General features: G+C 38.0%; 1 protein-coding gene across 2 annotated transcripts in view; it reads right to left on the bottom strand.

The window, feature by feature from the left end:
- The window catches only part of OXSM (3-oxoacyl-ACP synthase, mitochondrial), a 98,827-nt gene that overhangs the window by 57,843 nt on the left and 21,211 nt on the right, over positions 1 to 19,773 (bottom strand). The gene's annotated exons all lie outside the window — the stretch shown is intronic.

Genomic DNA, 19,773 nt, shown 5'->3' on the forward strand with positions numbered 1-19,773 from the left:
AGGTACATAACATTTTTATAGAGGTGTATATAAACAGAGGCATGACTGAGGAGGATAGAGGGGCAAACTTTGATCTAAAGAGGGACAGTATCTCAGAATCAGAGACAGTTGGGAGGTATGAAGTGGGACCTTCTCTCCAAGTTAGAGATTGTTGGGGGTTATGAAGTGGGACAGTCCCTCCAAATTATGGATGGTTGACTGGTGTGCACTGACACATTTTCACACGTGACAAAATGTTGTGCAGGCATATTATGCCTCTGTTGTTATCGGAAAGTCCACCCAGAGAAATTATATACAACCACTGTTGGATTAAATCTACACAAACATGAAGTGGCTGCAGAAAAACTGATCAATTGAATTCAAATGCTAATTGAAACATATAGTGCTCAGGTAAAGAGTAAACTAAAGACACACGGCAGCAGGAAAAACGGCTTCCCCATGTGTGCTTTGCATAATGCCGGTGATGCTCAGTGACCCTGGAAGCTAGAAGGAGCAGGAGAGGAGCAGGAGAGGAGCAGGAGAGGAGCAGCAGTTGTACTAACTGTGCAGACAAATGGTAGCAGAAAGAGGAAAAATCACTGAAACAGTCTGCAATCTATTCATTTCCATGGCTATGTCTTTAATCCGCGCAAGAAAAAAAATCAGAATGGGTTTACATACACTAACAATAATAAACGCATACAGTTTGCTAGAAATGGCCACAAGCCAGTATTAGTTGATGCCCTAATAAGACTGAGGAAACTCACGGAACTGTATGATAATGACTATGTTTTCATAATTGACAAAAACAATAATGATCTTCAATTAAATGACTTTGCCTAGGCTGAAATTATCTGATTGTTCAAGGTTGAAGGTTGAAGTTCAAGGTTGTTTCAATGTTACACTGACGCTGACACCTTCTGTGTAAGTTTTGGTCCCTAATGCAAATTCTTATTTATGGATTTGTATATAGTGATACATTTTCCAGTTTGCTATGTTACGGTCATTTCTTGGCTAGAGGATATACACTATTTTCTAACCCTTTCTTCCTATCCTTATTGTCTCTACCCTGCCACTTTCATAAATTGGAGTTCAGTTCTTTCAACCATGGAGACTGAGCATGTTCATTTAGGTCTGCTTTAAGGAAGTTCTCACTGACTTTGAAAAACTCTGCTACATTAGCTGAATCAAGTTTCCTTGACTTCCTCTTGGAACCAGTTCAGGTCCACTGTATAAAGTGCTACTGAAAGACGAATTAATGCATGAAAAAATCTGGGCCATCTCTATATAATAATAGCAGCATCTGCTCATGCATTGTTTTGACAAGATATGAAACAGGGATATCTTTAGACACTGAAAATTTCAAACACATGTAATCATTTTTCAGTCTGGAATTATCTTGCTTCTGACTTTGTACAATGATGACCCGTCTTTGAAGCCCGGTTCACACAGTACAATTTCACCTCTGCTTGTAAACACTGCTCTAAGTGCATCACATTCAGCAAACACTCACAAAGCATTAACAAAACATGTAAAAAGCATCAACCAGTTTTCCTAAAACCTTGAATGCACCCTTTAGTTCCGGTGTGTGAGTCCTGAATAAAGAGTATATATCTAGCCGTATTTCGTATTTCCTAGATAGAGTAGGAACGGTTCCGAATCTCTGTTATTTTTTTTATATCTGTCTGTCAAAATGATGATCTTCCAATAGGACACTGGCTAAAAAAGGAACTAAAGTTTCACTTTTAAGTTTGCATGATCAGGCAGGTCAATACTGCAAAAAGAGAAGTCCCTTCTTCAATAATAAGACTTACCTGCCTACTAGGTTTCTCATAAAAATCTGGCAAACTGACCTGAGAGTCACAAATTATTGACTTGTGAAGAAAACCCTAATTGGAGGAACCCTAGTTAATAAACACTGGTCTAGACTATATACTTTAGTTTTAAATTACAGATAAACCACATGCTTTTAAAAATTTTGGTGACAATACTGTTTTCCTACTTTTGCTAATTCCCAAAACAACATTAAAATAACACTAAACCATTAAACAGTTCAATTTACTCAGAAGTAGGTGAAAAAACATTGGAGGGCCATCCATACTGTTTTTAGTGGAGGAGGTTCTAATTAAGGAAAAATTCAAGGAGTACTTGTTGACCCATTACCTGATCTATTAATTAATCATTCCTAATTGGAGAAAATCCCCATGAATGGTGGAAGAAGAGCAGTAAGAACGAAGCTAGCTAGTAATGTTACTATAGGTGTAAGGAACTTACTTGTCCATCGAGCCCGCGGCGTCCCTGGAGATCTCAGCCGCAGAGGGAGACGCCGCTGCAGCAGGCAGCATGGCCGAGGCTGCTGCCCTGCTCACAGTGTGTCTCTCCCTAACTACTGTTCGGCCAGGCGGCATCCCCAGCATCTCTATGGACGTGATTACAGAAAGTCCTGTTCTCAGCACTCCTGTGGAGGTGCAAAGTAGGGCACGTCCCAGGGGTGCTTTGGGAAGAGGTGCGCGCGCTACCACACAAGCCTCTTATTCCCCCCCGGGGCGTGGCACTCGGCTGCCTCGCCGGGGGGCGGGACATAGTTAGTTTGAATTGAACCTGTCCTGAACACCATTGCCCGCTATAAGCCTCTGTGAATACAGTGTGCTGGGGTGCGTTCTTTGTGTTGGTTTATGTTAATCCCGTTTGTCATTACCATAGCGACCTGGTCTGAAATCTGATTCTGCCTGAACTCTGCCTGCCCTGACCTCGGATTGTTCCTGACCTGCCTTTGCCTTACCCTCCTGTTCTACGCTTATCGGACTTACCATCTGTATTTAACCCTTGTCTTGTTTTATGACGATAATAAAACTTGATAAAAGGATTCTTGGAGTTGGCTGTGGTTTGTGTGCCCAGGCGCATTACAATAGGTCAGTGAGTTTAACATCTGTAATAACAAAATTTATAGAATCACTCATAAAAAAGAGCAAAACATTTAAGAAAACACATTGCTGGACTCGAGACAGAATAATTTTATTAGGAGCAGATTATGTCCTAATTTGATTTAATTTTTTGAGACAATTTTTTTTGGATCAGGGTTGTATTGTAGACATAGACTATATTAGTTTAGCAAGGAGGTTTTGCATAACAATTTAAGGAAATCATTGTACAAACTAGGACCCCCTTGGGTGATTCAGTAGATACACAGCTGACTAAAGGACAGATATTAAAGTGTGATTGTAAATTTGGTCCTTCCAGAATCGAGACCAGCTTCTAGTGATGTACATTAAGGCTCTGTACTAGGTACTGCTCTAAAAACTCTGTTTGTAAATGATATATGTGGAGCTTGGGTGGTCAAGAAATATCTTTTTGCTGATGGCAAAAATTTGTGAATTAGAGCTGATATTCCTGGAGGTGTTGGTAATGTGGTTTATGAACTGGTATTGCAGAAAGATTGTCTAAACTGTGAAAACTAACTTTTAAATACATAAAATTGCGTTTGGGGAAAAAGAATCCTTTGATAAAGTTAGGTTAAATGGCTTTCCCCCAAAAATGGACCTTAGACTGTGTTAATGACATATGACTGTGGTAGGGACATTATAATATGAGCCCCTTTGAGGGACAGCTAGTGACATGACTAGGACTTTGTACAGTGCTGAATAATATGTCGGCGCTATATATATATATATATATATATATATATATATATATATATACTGAGTAATAAGAATAAAAATAATTGAGGGACCCCATTCCGGGGTTGGAGTGTATCAAAGAATGGGTCTGGCTGTTGGGAAACTGAAAATTAAAGTTGTCTTCTGCTTACCACCCTAGACTAAATAATTAGTAAACCTTTACTAAATAGAAGGAGGACCTGAAAGTTATTGAAAAGGCTGACTGGGGTCTAACTTTTAAAGAAGGGTTACATAAAGACTGATTGAGGTCTAAATGAATATACAACAGCAATAAATTGTATTTTTTTAATCTGCCTTAAATTTATATTTAAACTCCTGTTATGTGACAATCCCCTGATTTTTTTCATTTGTTGCACATAAATAGTTGTTCTGCTGAGAAATTATTATTCAAGTCACAATTGACATCCGTGTTTACATAAGTGCAGAATGTGGGACAAAGCAAGCTATTTCACACTTTCCATTCTGAAGATTAGTACAGTTTTAGTCTATTTCCTCCACTTATTTATTGTGAATGGCAGTCTAGCACACAGTTGGTAGGAGCCTTGCATTGTGATTGTGTATCTTGCTTTGTGTTTCCTACAGGGCTCCAAAAATAAAACCTGATAACTCATAAAATGGACAATTTCCTCAGACACAATTGTCAGTTTTATGTTTCCTAAGAAAGTGTTTTTTATATATTTAAAAGACTTTGACAAGTGCCTGTCTGTATATGGCTTGGATGCTGGGTTAACAAAAACACTTACACTTGCTTTATATTTAAGAAACACTCAGAGATTCAGAGAAGAAGCATTTGCAAAGTAGGAATGTTTATTGGCAATGTATTGAAGGCTGACAAAACATTATCCTATCTTACAGTGCAGCAGTCGCCAACTCGTGGTCCGCAGGAATTTTGGTGATCCACGGCTCAGTCCCCCGTATGGTCACAACCCGCCCACTCTCCAATTGCAGGCTCAAACCTGCTTGCAAAACATCCTGGGGGACAATAAAGCGGGGCTGTGGACCCAACTTTTGTTGCGTCCACAGCCCTGCGCTACTCTTCCCTCAGGATGGTTAGCAAGCAGGTCCGAGCCTGCAATTGGAGAGTGGGCCAGTTATTACATCATGACGTCACTTCCTCTATGAGTGACACACGGCTCCTCATACTTTCGCTGTCTGGATTCTGTGGATTCAGTGGTCCGTGAGGTCCAAAAGGTTGGCGACCACTGTTATAGTGCAACCTTTTTCCACTTTTAGGTATAGAGGGGAAAGAAGAACCCTTCTTGGAATTTTTTTATCGACTGTTTCTCCATTATGAGGATTTATCTGCATATACTGGTGTTATTTGTCAATAGGATAACATTTTGGGTAAATCCAACCTTTGATAGTTGACATTAGTAGATGATGGATAATTATCCAATGGGGACACTTGCTCAAGTAAAAAGTTTACAAAGGTGGGATTTACTCTCACTGTAAAAAACTTTGAAAATCCCAAAGTTTTAATCCCTCCTAACTGTCTAAGCCAGGGCTGGGCAAACTTTTTGGCTCAGGGGCCACAATGGGTTCTAAAATTTGGCAGGGGGGCCGGGCCAAGATCAGATGGATGGAGCGAAGAGACGGGTATAAGATTTGAGCCTGCAATGGGAGAGTGAGCGGGTTTTTCCACCCACTTCCCCAAACCCCAGATTTGTTTGTTTTCTATTTCTTTTAATAAATTTCATATAGAATAAACACACAATATTAGGTTATTCAAGGTAAGTAATATTCACAATATAAATATGTTCCCCCATTACCATATAGATTCAGAAACATTATCTTACTTTTATACATATTTATACACTCAATAAATTCATCTCCTTTTTCATTTTGCAATTCATAGAACATCCTTCACAATATTTGCCTTTATGAAGAGAAAAAAAAAGAAAGAAAATATAACAAATTTATTCTAATAAGTGCCTTTTAAGTGATTTTATACTTTTCCTTCCTTTTTTGATTTTTTCCTTTCCTTATTTTTCCTAATACTACTTAGTACAAAATTATTTTTTTTAAGTGCATCTCATTTAATTTTATACTTTTATATTAAAATTTTATATTTTCTTTCTTTTCTATTGTGCTATTGTTTCTTAATACAAAATATACCCAAAAAAAAAATCTTGCGTGAATCGTAAATCCCCTTCCCTTCCTAGGTGCTAAAAAAATATACCAATTAAACTTTAATTCGTAACTTCACTGTGATAACTTCTAAATCTTAACAAGTGTCCACCATTCTTCTAGTAAAATTTAATTTAGGTGAGAGGAAAAAAAAAAAAAAAAACAATATATTTCCCATTTAAGAATAGTATAGCCTTTGGGGTTTAAATTCTCCAATCTTTCTGAATTATAATCTCCCACCCTCCTATCAGTAATAAAGTCTAATTATCCTTATACCCTACCATATCGCAAATTATGAATTCTCTCCTCTAATCTACCCGTTATTACACCTAACAACACAAGACAAAAAAAACAAAACAAAAAAAATCTCCTTGTTCTGAAAGGTCTATTTCGTTGTTTCATAGGGTATATATTGATTTTAAATTATATAGACATATAGGCATATCCCATCGAGATTTAAAACTCTATTCAGGGTCCCCAAATCTGGAAGTTAGACGTATTATCATTTTGTATTGCCCTCATTTTCTCATTTACCAAAATCCACATCATTTTTTGTTTAACATGTTCCACACTGGGTGTAGATGATTTCCAGGCCTTTGCCAACACCATCTTGGCTGAAATAAACAGATATGTTAAAAAATTTAATTCCTTGTTAGTAAAACTTGTCGGCTGAAGATTTAATAACGCTTCTTCCGGGCTCTTCACAAACACTCCACCTGTTAGGGGATATGCTATCTGATTTACCTGTGTCCAGTATTTGCTGATCTTAGGACATTCCCACTAGGTATGATATAACGTACCTCTCTCATTACACCCTCCAAAGCATCTATTTGTGGTTGTTGATGAAATGCTTGCCATTCCCTCTGGTACCATATACCAGCGTATGATTAATTTATAATTAGCTTCCAGTGCCTGTGTATTTATACTAAAATGTGCTGCTGTCTCCCGTATTTGTTCCCACTTTTCCTGCTCCATAGCACCTCCTAGATCCTCTTCCCAACGGGCTATATATATAGGTTTAATTTCTGTATTAGCTGTTGGAAGAGTATCATAAAAAATTGATATTGCTCCTCCAGCCATACTGCCTTGTAACCATTTTTGTTCAAATGCACTTAAACTTCTAATATTATCACTAACTCTTAGTTTAGATTGCACAAAGTTCTTTATCTGTAGATATCTAAATACTTCTCTGTTGGGTATTCCAAAATTTTTTTGAAATATCTCAAAAGGTATTATTCCAGACCTATCCAGAAGGTGATAGATTCTATACATCTCCTTTTCTCTCCATAAACAAAACCTTCCCAGATGCTCAAAGCCTGGTATAAACTGAGGGTTGCCTAGAATCAATGCTACAGGCCTGTACGATGTCATCAATCTATATCTCTTTCCAACTTGATCCCAGATCTGCATTGAATGATTGAAGAATTTGGGGATTATGAATAACTCCTTTTTTAGATGGTGTAACCCATAAAATATTTTCAATCGCTTTTTTTGATAATTCCCCTTTCTCTAAGTGGACTCATAGTGGTTTTTCTTTTTGTTTGTAATACCTTAATAAAAGGGGTTATAATTATGGCACCGCTAACCCACCTCTGGGTTTCTGACGATATACAATCTTCTTAGATATTATGGGCCTCTTAGAGTTCCAAATATATTCTAACATTCTCTGCTGTAATTTAGTGAGTATCTTACAAGGCATTCAATCAGGTAAAACATGTGTCAGATACAAAAATGTGCATAACCATGTCATTTTAATCGAGGCGATTCTCCCTAACCATGATATATGATATCTCTTCCACGAGTCCAATAACTTTACAAAATGTCTACAAAGGTCAGGTATATTAGCATCATATAATTTATTATATGTATATAAGTATAAGATTCCTCAAACATTTCTCCTCCCATTTAAACGGGAATTATTCCTGCAATGTTCTTACCATTTTCTTATTCAATGTTCCAAATTTATTTAATGCCTTACTTTTAGAATTGTTTACTTGTAGATCAGAGAATTTCTAAAATTGCGACAAAAAGAATAACAGATTTGGTAAAGATACTTGTGGCTTTGTTACAAATACCAAAACATCATCTGCAAAGAGACTTAATTTATGGTGATATTTTCCATTTATTACCCCACTTATATCTTGATGATTTCTAATTGCCTGTGCCAATGGCTCTATTGCTAGGGCAAACAGTAGAGGTGAGAGTGGACATCCTTGCCTAGTGGCCCTCTCAAATAAAAAATATGGAGAGCGAAAGTCCAAGTACTGTACAAAAGCTTTTGGTGTTGCATATAATCCTGCCACCCATGAACAAAAGTGTTGACCAAATCCCAAATATTTCAACAGATACATTAATTATAGCCAAAGTCCAGGCTTTTTGCTCATCTTCAGCTGTTTAATCACCTGCTTTACCTCCTGAAACCCAGGATTTGTACAGAGAACATAGTCCATGGCTCTGGCCAGTGCCGCCCCCAGCGGGGTCCTTCTCCTGACCCCGCTTGGGGGGGCACCTGCCAGAGCCGTGGACTGCGGATCTAGTTCAGCAAAGCCACTGAAGTAGAGTGAGTTCAACAGGCCAGTTAAAAAAGCCTAATGGGCCGTATATGGCCCGGTGGGCATAGTTTGCCCATGCCTGGTGTAAGCCTATACAAAAATACAACTAATTTGACCATAGAGACAAGAAACAGATTGAAAAAAAAACACCTGGCTGGCTAAAGCCATGTTTCTCAGCCAGGATTCCATAAAAGCCTGGGATTTCTGCAAAATTTGCTAAGGGTTCTTCGAGCCAAAAGAAGTTTGTACCATTAACAGCAAAGATCTATTTAGGCATCTACAAGAATGGTATTCTTATCACTTGCAAAAAGTAGGAGGCATTTATTTAATTGACCACAAGACTAATGTAACATGAATTGGGCATATCATAAATACTAGTGGGAGTTCCCGGGGACCTTAAATGCATTTCAAGAGCTTCCTTATGGTAAAATGGTTGAGAAAGGCCTGGGTAATGGATGACAATACATGTATGGATTTCTTATATAATTTTTATTTTAAAAAAATGTGGCAGGTCGTGCCGGAGCCACTGCTCCTAATTGCAGGCACGGGCACCGGGTCCTATCTTTCAGGTAGAGTAACACCACTACCTGTGTTCCATGCCTGAGTTTCCTTCCTGCTGGAGACTTGCTCTGGTGTTTGAGCTGGCATGGGTGTGTCTCTCTTAAATCTATGAAGTAACACATACACACCCTCTGTTTCTACAGCCTATGGCTGGATCTCTGCAGGTATTTAAAGGCACCTCCTACTACAGGAAGTTGCCTGAGCAATCTCAAGGTTTTATCCTGTTTAACTCCTAGTGCTAAGGTGTTTCCTCTGTTTGCTTTACTGTGTACCAGACTTTGTTTACTTACCTTTGGACTTTGCCTGTTTGCCGCCTGACCCTGATCTCGGATTACGTTTTTGGACTTTGTCTGATTGCCATCACCCCCTTGGCTGCGCAAGCCCCTCTGTGCTTGCACCAAGTACCCTGACCCCTCTGGTCAGCTGCCACTGACCTGGGGGTTGCTCTGGAGTGGCACCTGGCAGCTTCCCTGCGGCCCAAGCCTATCCTCACCATCAGAGGCTCTAGTGAAGACCAGGTAGCGGCTTAGTTACGCCCCTCCGAAACATACCCAGTCAGTGGCACAGTGGATTGTCATTAGAACATACAGATCAAAAATATTTTTTGGAGGGTTTGAACTGGATTTTCTGTTACCCAAAAAATAATATTATAAACTGAATTAAAGTCATATGACTACGGGAGAGACATTAGATTGTGAGCCCCTTTCAGGGATAGTTAGTGGCATGCCTATGGACTTTGTAAATCACTGGGTAATATGTTGGTGCTATATAAATACTGTGTAAAAATAATAATAAAATCCTAACTTACTCCAACATGATCTAACCAAATTGGCTTCAAAAACTTTTATACAAGTAGTGTAAAGCCAAGAAAGCACTGAACGTATCAAAATATTCATACTGATCAATGTACCGTGACTTTAGCAATCTGAGGGTGGAGAAAGGTGAAAAAATGTCATTTTGTGAAAGCAGACAGCAAAAGTGTGAAATTAAATCCCAATAAGGGAGTAAACTACGGAGCTGCTTTTTACTATGCTGGCACAAAATGAAACGGCAAATTACTTGATGAAAGTGATACGTTCTACTTGTCTTGTTCACTGCAGAATAGTGGTGTGACCCAAATAAAGCCTTCTGCTGCTTTATCTGAAAACTGTTTAAATTGAAAGTCTTTCTAATAGTGACAACAAAAAAACTAAAGCTTAATTAAAGTTACAGAACTACAGCAAAAGGACTCCAAGATATGGTGTGATGATTAAATGATTGACAGGGTCATCTCCTCTTGAATATTGGATTGCAGTCAAGAGTACTTCAAAAAGTCTTTTTAAAAAATCTTTCTAGGCAAAATTGTATGACATAGATAATTGCTTTGAAGCCATTTTCATTGGGGATTTTCTTAGTCTTCAGGCTGTTAAGGTTTTCAAATTTAAAAAAAAGTTTGCTTCATGGCAAAAGGTAGGGAGGTTCTCCCAAGGTAACAGTTATTAATATTAGTTAGTTATTAGTAATATTATCCAGAATTGTATTATATCACCAACATATTATGCAGCACTTAAAAAGTCCATAGTCATGTCACTAGTTGTTCCTTTAAAGGAGCTCACAATCTAATGTCCCTACCATAGACATATGTCATTACCACAATCTAAGGCCAATTTGGAAGGGGAAGCCAATTAACCTAACTGCATGTTTTTGGAACAGTTGAGAATCTTCATGCAATAAAGTGTGTTCATTTATTTTATTTTTTTCATGTTGAAATGAAATAAATAAAGAGGTTTTTGCTTTTGACATATGTAGGCAATATTCACTTAATTATTGTGTGAAGATATTTACCACTTTTAGTCACAAAGTTGCATAACTAATTATGTTGAAAAAATATGCATGGGGCTCTATTTATAAAACAATTGTCCCTGTGTTTCAAAGGCAACATTTGATTCCCACCAGGGCATGTTTGAGAGAATGTAGTAAATAGAATAGAATAAATAGAAAAGTGTATATATAAAACCCTGAACTAACACTTGATCTAGAAGAAGGTAAAAAAAACCCTTATAAAGCTCAGTAGAAAAAAATCCATCTTGCTCCCCTAAGGCATTCAGATATTCCCTAAGTTTTATTTGCTGTGGGTATGCAGAAGAGCCAGTACAATTTACATAAAATTCAAAAATGCTGACTTTGCAAAGCATAATGATACAGCATATCAAGATTATGTTTTGAAGCAATGTAGGACTCATTTCTCCAAGTGAAATGGATAGCTTTACAAGCCTCCCTATGTTCTTTATATACTCATTGGAATATTTCCCCTCCCCTCTTGTGTATGTCACAGTTCTAAAATATTGTCTTTCCCCCCTAAGTTCAGTTCTGGCAAGAGTTGTCACCAGAAATGAAACATGTTGGGGCTGAATGAAGATACTGGGTTTGATTTAAGTTCTTCAGCACTGGAAAACAGAATTGCATGGGGGAACCTGGGTCATCCAGCAAGCCTAGAATGGATTTGGCCTAGGATTAAAAAGATTTGCCAACTAATAGCAAATGATTTTTAAGAAATCCATTCCAGGTTTGCTGGATCACCCATATTCTCTCTTTAAAGTCAATATTCTTCAGTCTTGGAGAAATTTAATAAATCAGGTCCACTACCCCATTTGTAATTCAATCAGAGAGGGACCAATAGTTAGTGATACCTATTAGGTGGTATATAGCTACAGTGGCTTCAGAAAGTGTTCAGATCCTCTTCACTTTTTTCAATGTTGTTATGTTGCAGTTTGATGCTTTTACCCCTAGATTGGGTTTTTTTGCCATTCTATTTTGCAAATCCTCTCCAGCTCAGTCAGGTTGGCTAGAGACTGTCAGTGGACAGCCATTTTCAGCACTTTTGTGTTGTTTTCGCTGTGTGCTTTGGATTGTTGTCATGTTTGAAGGTGATCCTTTGGGCCAGTCCAACATCCTAAGCACTGTGGAATAGGTTTTTATTGAGGATATCTCTGTACTTTGTTTCATTCAGCTTTTACACACCAGACCAGTCTAACAGTCCCTGCTACTAGGGATGAGCGAGAATGCCTCTGACATTCTCACAAAAATTTCCTCCAAATTTCTGATGGGCTTGCCCTCATTTAACCTCTAGTGCTTGGAGATCGCACACAGGAGGATTCCCATGGCTGCATCAATGAATGCAGCCGTGGGAATCATCACGCGATAATTCCCACGGCTGCATTCATCCATGATGAGCACAGCCACGTTACTCCTGTGTTCTTGGATAGAGAATCTCTATCCAAGAACACATAGTAAAGGGCTGCAAGAGCAATCAGGGGAGCGGAGCTGTCAGCTCCGCTCCCGATTGCTCTTGTAGGTCCCAAAAAATTCGATCTAGATGGACGAATTTATGCGGCGAATCGGGCTGTTCTCGCTTACATGTTCGGTAAGCAAGAACGGCCCGATTCGCCGCGAAATCGAGTTTTGAAATCCTGCTTGCTCATCCCTACTTGCTACTGAAAAACAGTTCTACAGCATGAGGCTGCCACCACCATGCTACACTCTTGGGATCGTATGGGGCAGGTGATGAGTGATGCCTGTTTTTTTCCAGAGATAATGTTTAGATTTGAGGCCATATAGTTCAATCTTATTTTCATCAGACCCGAGAATCTTGTTTCTCACAGTCAGAGTCCTTCAGGTGCTTTTCTGCAAACTCCAAGCAGGTTTTCACGTGTTTTGCACCGAGGAGAGGCTTCCATCTGCCATAAAGCCAAGAGCACAACAGGGAAGAGCCAATAAGTATGGTTTCCCTCCTAGGTTAAAAATTTCTGGTTGTCCTCTGGGCATCGACACTATTATCAAATACAGCTTTCTTAGATGGGTATGGATGTCAGGCAGCCTTTTGTGAGTAACTCCACCAGTCTCCTAGCCCAAACATCTGACATTGGTGTTTGCTTTATTTCCTGTAATATAATTTAGTTTATTCTAATTTTTTTATGTACCAAGTTTGGTATTTATGACTTTTTTTATGACTGCTATTTGCCACTGTCTTTAATAAAGCAAGCGTTGTCCAAGATATCATAAAAATGTAATGCTAGCCTTGACAAAGTTTTAATTGCTTCCACATCCTATGCAAGATAATGAGCAGCTTTATTGTTATATAATGGTATTTAATACATTCATTTTCTATTTTGGTATTATATTTTTAAACCTTGATCTGTAAAGGAAAGCACCAGTGATTAGAACTGAATTGGAGTTTTTCCAGCATGCTTGAATTTTAAACATAAGATTCATGCAAGTCCCAATGAAGATATGCATACACACTGTACTTCTGTTACATTTTTACATCTAGTGTTAAAAAAGAAAAGATGAGCTATATAAAGGACACTAGGTATATTACTGTGTTTAAAAGAAAATATGTTGCATTTTTGTGCATTTCCAAATGATAATAACATTAAGATCTTATTCACACTGGCAATGTGGTTGCAGTGCATTGGCCACTCCCTCACACCATAAAACGCTGCCACATGGGGGGACCCTACATGTAGTTTTTCCCAGAGCATGCCCCCTATAGGGAATGAATAGTGGCTGCAGTGAGCGGTACTAGTAGCACTCACTGCCACTGGCTGTCACATGTGCACTGGTTCTTTTGGAACCATCACTGCTATGCAAGTCCTTGAGCGACTGAGAAGGGGCTACCCATGGAGAGCCACACAAAACTGAGCACTCAAGCGGCAGGTGTGAACCTGCCATAAAGAGAACCTATGTGGTAGCTATCATTGATTTTTTTTTTATTGAGGGAGAATCTGGTCTGTTAACCTATTCGTAGCTGAGACTCTTGTAAAGTCTTGTAAACTTCATGCAACATGGGAAATTTAGACTTTTTGCATTTCATTTTATCCAGGATAAATATGATAGTTAGAGCTGCCACCTTAAAAAAACAAATAGGCAATGAAAGCTCCTATTTTGTGCTATACTTGCCTTCTCTTTGCTTCTCCGTCGTTCTGTTTAGCAGCTGAAAAAGTAGAATTGCAATTTCTTCTCTACAGGGTTAAGTTTACACAGAGTTAAGAATTTTCTTGGATTCCAAGTTACTCATTTAGGCTCACAAATTTAGATTTTCTCCTATTATGTCTGGTAAAATTGGTGATCAGAACAATTGGAAGAACTATTCTACTTAGCAGGTTCTAATCCTTCACTACTTTATTCAAACTTAAAACCAAAAGTGTATTACACGTTCCTAGCCCTTCTGTAAGATGTCAAGGATGAAGTTGGATCCTAGGACAATGTCACATCAGTGTATGTGTGAGGGTTGCATTACTACTGGCCATTAAATGGCCGAAGATAGAAGATGCAACTACAGAGGATTAAAAGAAGAGGTTGGCAGAAGCAGACAGAGCAGAGGAGTTATGTTTCTTGTATTGCTGAAGGAGGGCAAAAGAGGGGGTAAGGGCCATAGCATGCAAGCATTCTGTGCATATTGCACATTATGTTCCTAGGACATGTTGTGGATTTCATTCCACTTTAAAGTGGAGAGGATAAGTCAGTCAAACACAGAGCTGCATCTAGTTGTTCCTTTGCAAACTGCTACATTTATTTCAGTATTAAAATTATATGAATAAAGATATGTAAAATTGTGAAAGTCAGTTCAAGGTAAAGTAGAAATAATATTAAAGTTTGTACGAAATGAAAATATATTATAGTCTCCTTTTATTCAGAGATCCTTGACTGTGATCATTTGAAGGTCTCATCTAGCCCTATTAGTCTATTTACAAGTATAAAAGATATGTCTATTCTTGGTTGATAACCTTCTCTAATTCTGTATCTCAGATGCTTGGCTTTTTTATAATCAAGCCACACTCTTATCTATCTCTAAAAATTTGTCCTGGTTTAAAATTGGCTTCCCATGAATATCTTAGCTGTGCTCACTTCACTGATTCTTATGTTTTTGATAAGCTCTAGATAAGCTTCAGTCAGCTCCATAGTTAAACAAATTCAACTTTCATTTTCTTGTTGTAGTTAAACATAAAGAAATCAATCTCCCTTGGTAATCTGTCATGTACCAGAATACTGAAGGTTTTCTTTTCCTGCAGAATTATTTTGCTTATTTTCCTTAGATATACATTGAAGTTTAAGTGTTATTCTTTGTTGGCTAACTTTGGCTCTAGATGCAGGTTTTTAGGGGTATATATATACCTGGTGGATGCCCAAGATAGTGAGATTTCTCTCCCTTGATTCTCCAGCCCATGTCAGTCTGAAGGTGGTGACAGGTGACCTAGTGATATAATAATGGAATTAAAAATGTAGAGTAGTATTGCTTCTTGTGGAACTTTGATATTATGAGATATTAATCAATATGCACACCATACAGGGTACAGTTGTCTTCAACATTTTTGAAAAGGATTTTATGTCAAGAAAGTTTTATTTTTGATATGCAAGGCTACATAGTAATGTTTATATACACTGGACCTGATTTAAAATAATAAAGCTTTCAAAGACTGGAGAAGATAGACTATCATGGGTGAATCAGGTCTGATGGATCACCAAGCTTCATCCATGATAGTCTTCTCTATTCTTAGAGAGCTTTAATAAATCAGGCTCAATGAATCATTGTTTTTTTTTATGGAAGATACTCTTTAAAAAGCTCAAGTGATTTCAGCATAGTTTCTGTGTACTCTAAAACATTGTGATCTCTCATCAAATGTAAAAAATGTGCTTTAAATTCTTACCAAAATATTGATTTTATTTTGTGTTGAGCAGATCGGACTGCTTGAAACTGAACTCAAAATAAAAAAAAAACCTTACCTTTAAACCCACAGATCCATCAATATATTGGGAGTTGTTTTTTGCTTAGGTTCCGCTTTGTCCCGAACCGCCATCTTCTTCACTATTCTTGTGGGTTTTTCTTCGTACACCCCCGATCTTGCACTGCACAGGTGTGAAATCGGGTGACGTAGATGGGGAAAAAGATTGCCGATGTCACTGCGCATGCGTGAGATCAGCAACTTTTCTTTCATTAAAGTAAATAGCAGTCAAGAGCCTTTTGGGATGCATGACATAGGTTTCCCGAGAGGGTCTACACTTCTACACTTTATTGCCTTGACGATCAAGACAGAAAGGGGAGGTGCTGCCCCTTTTTTTTTTTTTTTTTTAAAAAAGGCAAAAAGGGTGTTGCACAGAAAATACAATTTTTACTTTATATAAAAGGGTTCTCCCCCTTGTTATACCCTTTTATGTAAAGTAAAAGTTTGTCTATCTCTGCTTTAAGATTGCACATAGATCCTTTGGGTTATTTAAGACTCCCCTGTGGCAGTAGGTAGTAGGTAGGTTGCCAACACATTTGGCTTCCAAGGTGACTACTAAATCTAACTGACATCTATGTGCTAATGAGAACAATAAAGGTGGCATGGCCTTACACAAAGCAATTTCTATTCTGTCTATTCAATATCCCTAGAAGCTATCTCTCAATATATTCAACCTACAGGCAAAGGTTTGAAATGGATAACTGAGTAAAGGAATCTTAAATTCAACAGTTACAGACCTTCTCATTTGAGCTTTTGGATACAAACAATGAAAACCAGAAAATACACTATACAATGCCACCGTCACCAATGGGCATTTGCAGAAATATAAATATTTTCTCCTGGATTGTCAGTATTGCTTAAATTCTGAATATTTACCTTTTCTGTAAAGCTGCGTACACACCTGCAATTTTTCTCGTTGGAAAGGATCTTTCACGATCCTTTCCAACGAGAAAAGACTGCACGATGCATGAACGATGCTGTACATACAGCACCGTTCATGCTCTATGGAGAGGGGAGGGGGAGAGCGACGGAGCGGCACCCTGCTGCGCGCTCTCCCCTTCCCTTTCATTACGATCGGTCGTCGTCCATCGTCCATGGATCCGCCAGGACGGTCGTCGGACGATGGACGACGACCGACTGTACACACGGCAGATTTTCGCCCGATAATTGGCCGATACCGATTATCGGGCGAGAAAAATTTGCCGTGTGTACGCAGCTTAAGAGCAGAAGGCCATCTTATCTCTTTAGTGTTCCACCACTACTCTTTTTAGAATAGAAAAATAGAGTACACATTTTCTGATGCAGAAGCTACTGTACCTTGCCTGGTAAGTCAACTATTGGGGTACTAAAAACAAGAGTGCTGAGACATTCTCCTTATGCACCCTGCAACCCCGTAGGCTGTAACTGATCCCAACAACGTGTACATTGACAGGAGGAGCAAAAGTGACATCCATTTCGATGCAGGGAGCATGTGCCACGTTGAATAGAATTCCCTGGTTCTTGGGATTTTATAGAAACCCAATCATTGACTTCAAAGACACTGTACAGAGGCTTCTGCATCAAAAACTGATATATGTATATAAATTTAAAAAAGTGAGAAGAACAGGAAGAATTGTATTTCTTTTCTGGGTCACTTCACTCACATTTCACGTAAGAGTGTAGATTTATAAACTATCGGGTAGCTATTCTTAACTGGTTCTCTTTAAACAATATTTTACTGTCAGTAATATCTTCATGCCCTCTGTTTTACCCTTTTACTGCTTTGCTGTTTTCTCTGTAAGTCTTTACACCTTTGAGATCAATGATTTTAAACAAGTGGTTTTATTATTTTTTAAATGGACATCAGAGGATAAAGAAAAAACAGTCAACACATCAAGAATATCTGTATCTCTTGCAGTTTTCCCATGTGCTCAGTGAATTCTGTATACATTTGTGTGTTGTACTTTTTCTTTTCTGTTTATTCTATGTATAGTCATAAAATAGGGTAATTGTTTCAGTGGAATACTTTCCTTTGGTATATCCTGCAGGCATTTTTGTTCTTCCACTTTTGGTTTTGTGTAGTAAACAATTATTGCTTTATAAAAACATTTTATTGCAGGACATTTATAAGCTATTTTTTCCATTTTATGGAGACAAAAACTCCACCACTGGTGTAATAAAATGTGTTGCTTTTTAAAATAAAATAACTTTTGTTTCAACAGTTTGTTTCAAAGAAGCATATGATTTTTTACAAGAAAATAATAGTTAGTGGTGTAAAAGTAGTTGAATCAATAATTTCTGGCCCCTGGAAAGTAGTAGGACCAGAGGAAGCTATGAAACCAACAATTGCCATATAACAAGTGAACACAAGACTATCAGTTTCTACATATGTAGGGTGACTGCTGACTATAGAAACCAAATTGGGAAGACCCATATTTAGGAGTACCAATATTTAGAAAGAGCTCATGACCATAACTTACATAGCAAACAGGCCACCATTTGACAGTTAAAAGCAACCATATCACTAGAATAGAGTTAAAAAAAACAAAATGCATCATGTAAAAAAAACATCCATACTTACCTCTACCCCCTCTGACCTAAATGTGACTCCTCCAAAAGTCCTTTTCTTGGTCCTCCACTGCATCTCCACTGTGGGTTCATCCAAAAAGTCGAATGTCACTCCAAATGTAGTATGTATATATAAAAAATTGTATGTATGTGTATTTGTGTGGGTGTTTGTGTGTATGTATGTATGTTCCACCATCACTCGAAAACGCATTGAGACATTTCAACCAAACTTGCCATACATATGACTGAGATTCATGTGAGTGCACCAGACATCTTTGTACAGCGCCGTGCTATATGTCAGAGCTATATTTGGATGTATGTGTGTATGTCATCACTAGGAAACTCGTGGAGACATTTCAACCAAACTTGCTATGTTCCCCCATCACTCGGAAAGGCATCAACACATTTAAATTAGGCTTGCTAGACATATGACACAGTTGATCTTTGTACAGCGCTGTGGTATATGTCAGAGGTAAATAAATGTATAATAATAGTGTGTGACTGTGGGGGGACATTAGAGTGTCAGCTCCTCTGTACAGAGACTGATGGGTCTAGCTCAGTGTTTCATTGTGCAGCACTATGGTATATGTCTGAGCTATATAAATCTATAAATATAAAATTTGATGTATGTGTGTATGTATGTGTATGTGTATATTCCACCATCACTCAAATAAGCATGGAGGCATTTCAACCAACACTTGGTATACAAATGACTGGGACTCATGTGAGTGCACCGCTGATCTTTGTAAGTGCTAAGGTATATTTCAGAGGTATATTCGCATGTATGTATGTGTGTGTGTATGTATTGCTCAGTGACAGTGAGCCTTTTGCTTATATTTTTACATATTTTTTTTGGACTCTTTTACAAATTTCTGGCATGTAATAATGCCTTCGAGAAAACGTAAGGCAATTGACTGAGTGCAATCAAAGGCAAAAAAAAGGAAACAACACTGAAAATCACTATAGCTTTATTTGATTCCTTTTCCTGCATAATATAAGATTGTAATAAATTGTAATACAATCTCAAAAGATTGTAAATATAAATGTGAATGTAGTATGGTGGACTAAAGCAATGAATGATGGAGCAGGCAGATCGCACTCCTGGAATGATGCCAGATACTAAAGAATCTTTAGGCAGCTGAATCTCTATAACTGAGATAATTATGAACAATCCTCTTTGCAAGGAGCAGTTTGTTATTTATTCCAGAGACATAAGGGCTTACGCACACAGCCATTTGTTTGCATCACAATTGCTTTTCAATGGCATTGCAAAAGCAACTAAACAACTCCTTCTGAACAACTCACAACACTCGAACACAAAATCAAATAAACTTGGGAGCAAATGAAAGTAACCCAGAAACACCTTAATAGGGATTAAATTCTAATGCACTTCTTGCATAAAGGTTGTTTAGATGCCAATTTAAATTTCATGGGATACTGCCCACTTTCATTCGCTCCAAAACAAGAACATAAATTATACAACCAATATTATACCTGCCAGGGGATTAGGAACATCACAATCCACCAGAAAAAAAAAATTCTCTCTGATATATTCGCTCAGGGTTGTTG

This window comes from Pyxicephalus adspersus, chromosome 5 (genome assembly GCF_032062135.1).
Source record: "Pyxicephalus adspersus chromosome 5, UCB_Pads_2.0, whole genome shotgun sequence".
NCBI classification, from domain to species: Eukaryota; Metazoa; Chordata; class Amphibia; order Anura; family Pyxicephalidae; genus Pyxicephalus; species Pyxicephalus adspersus.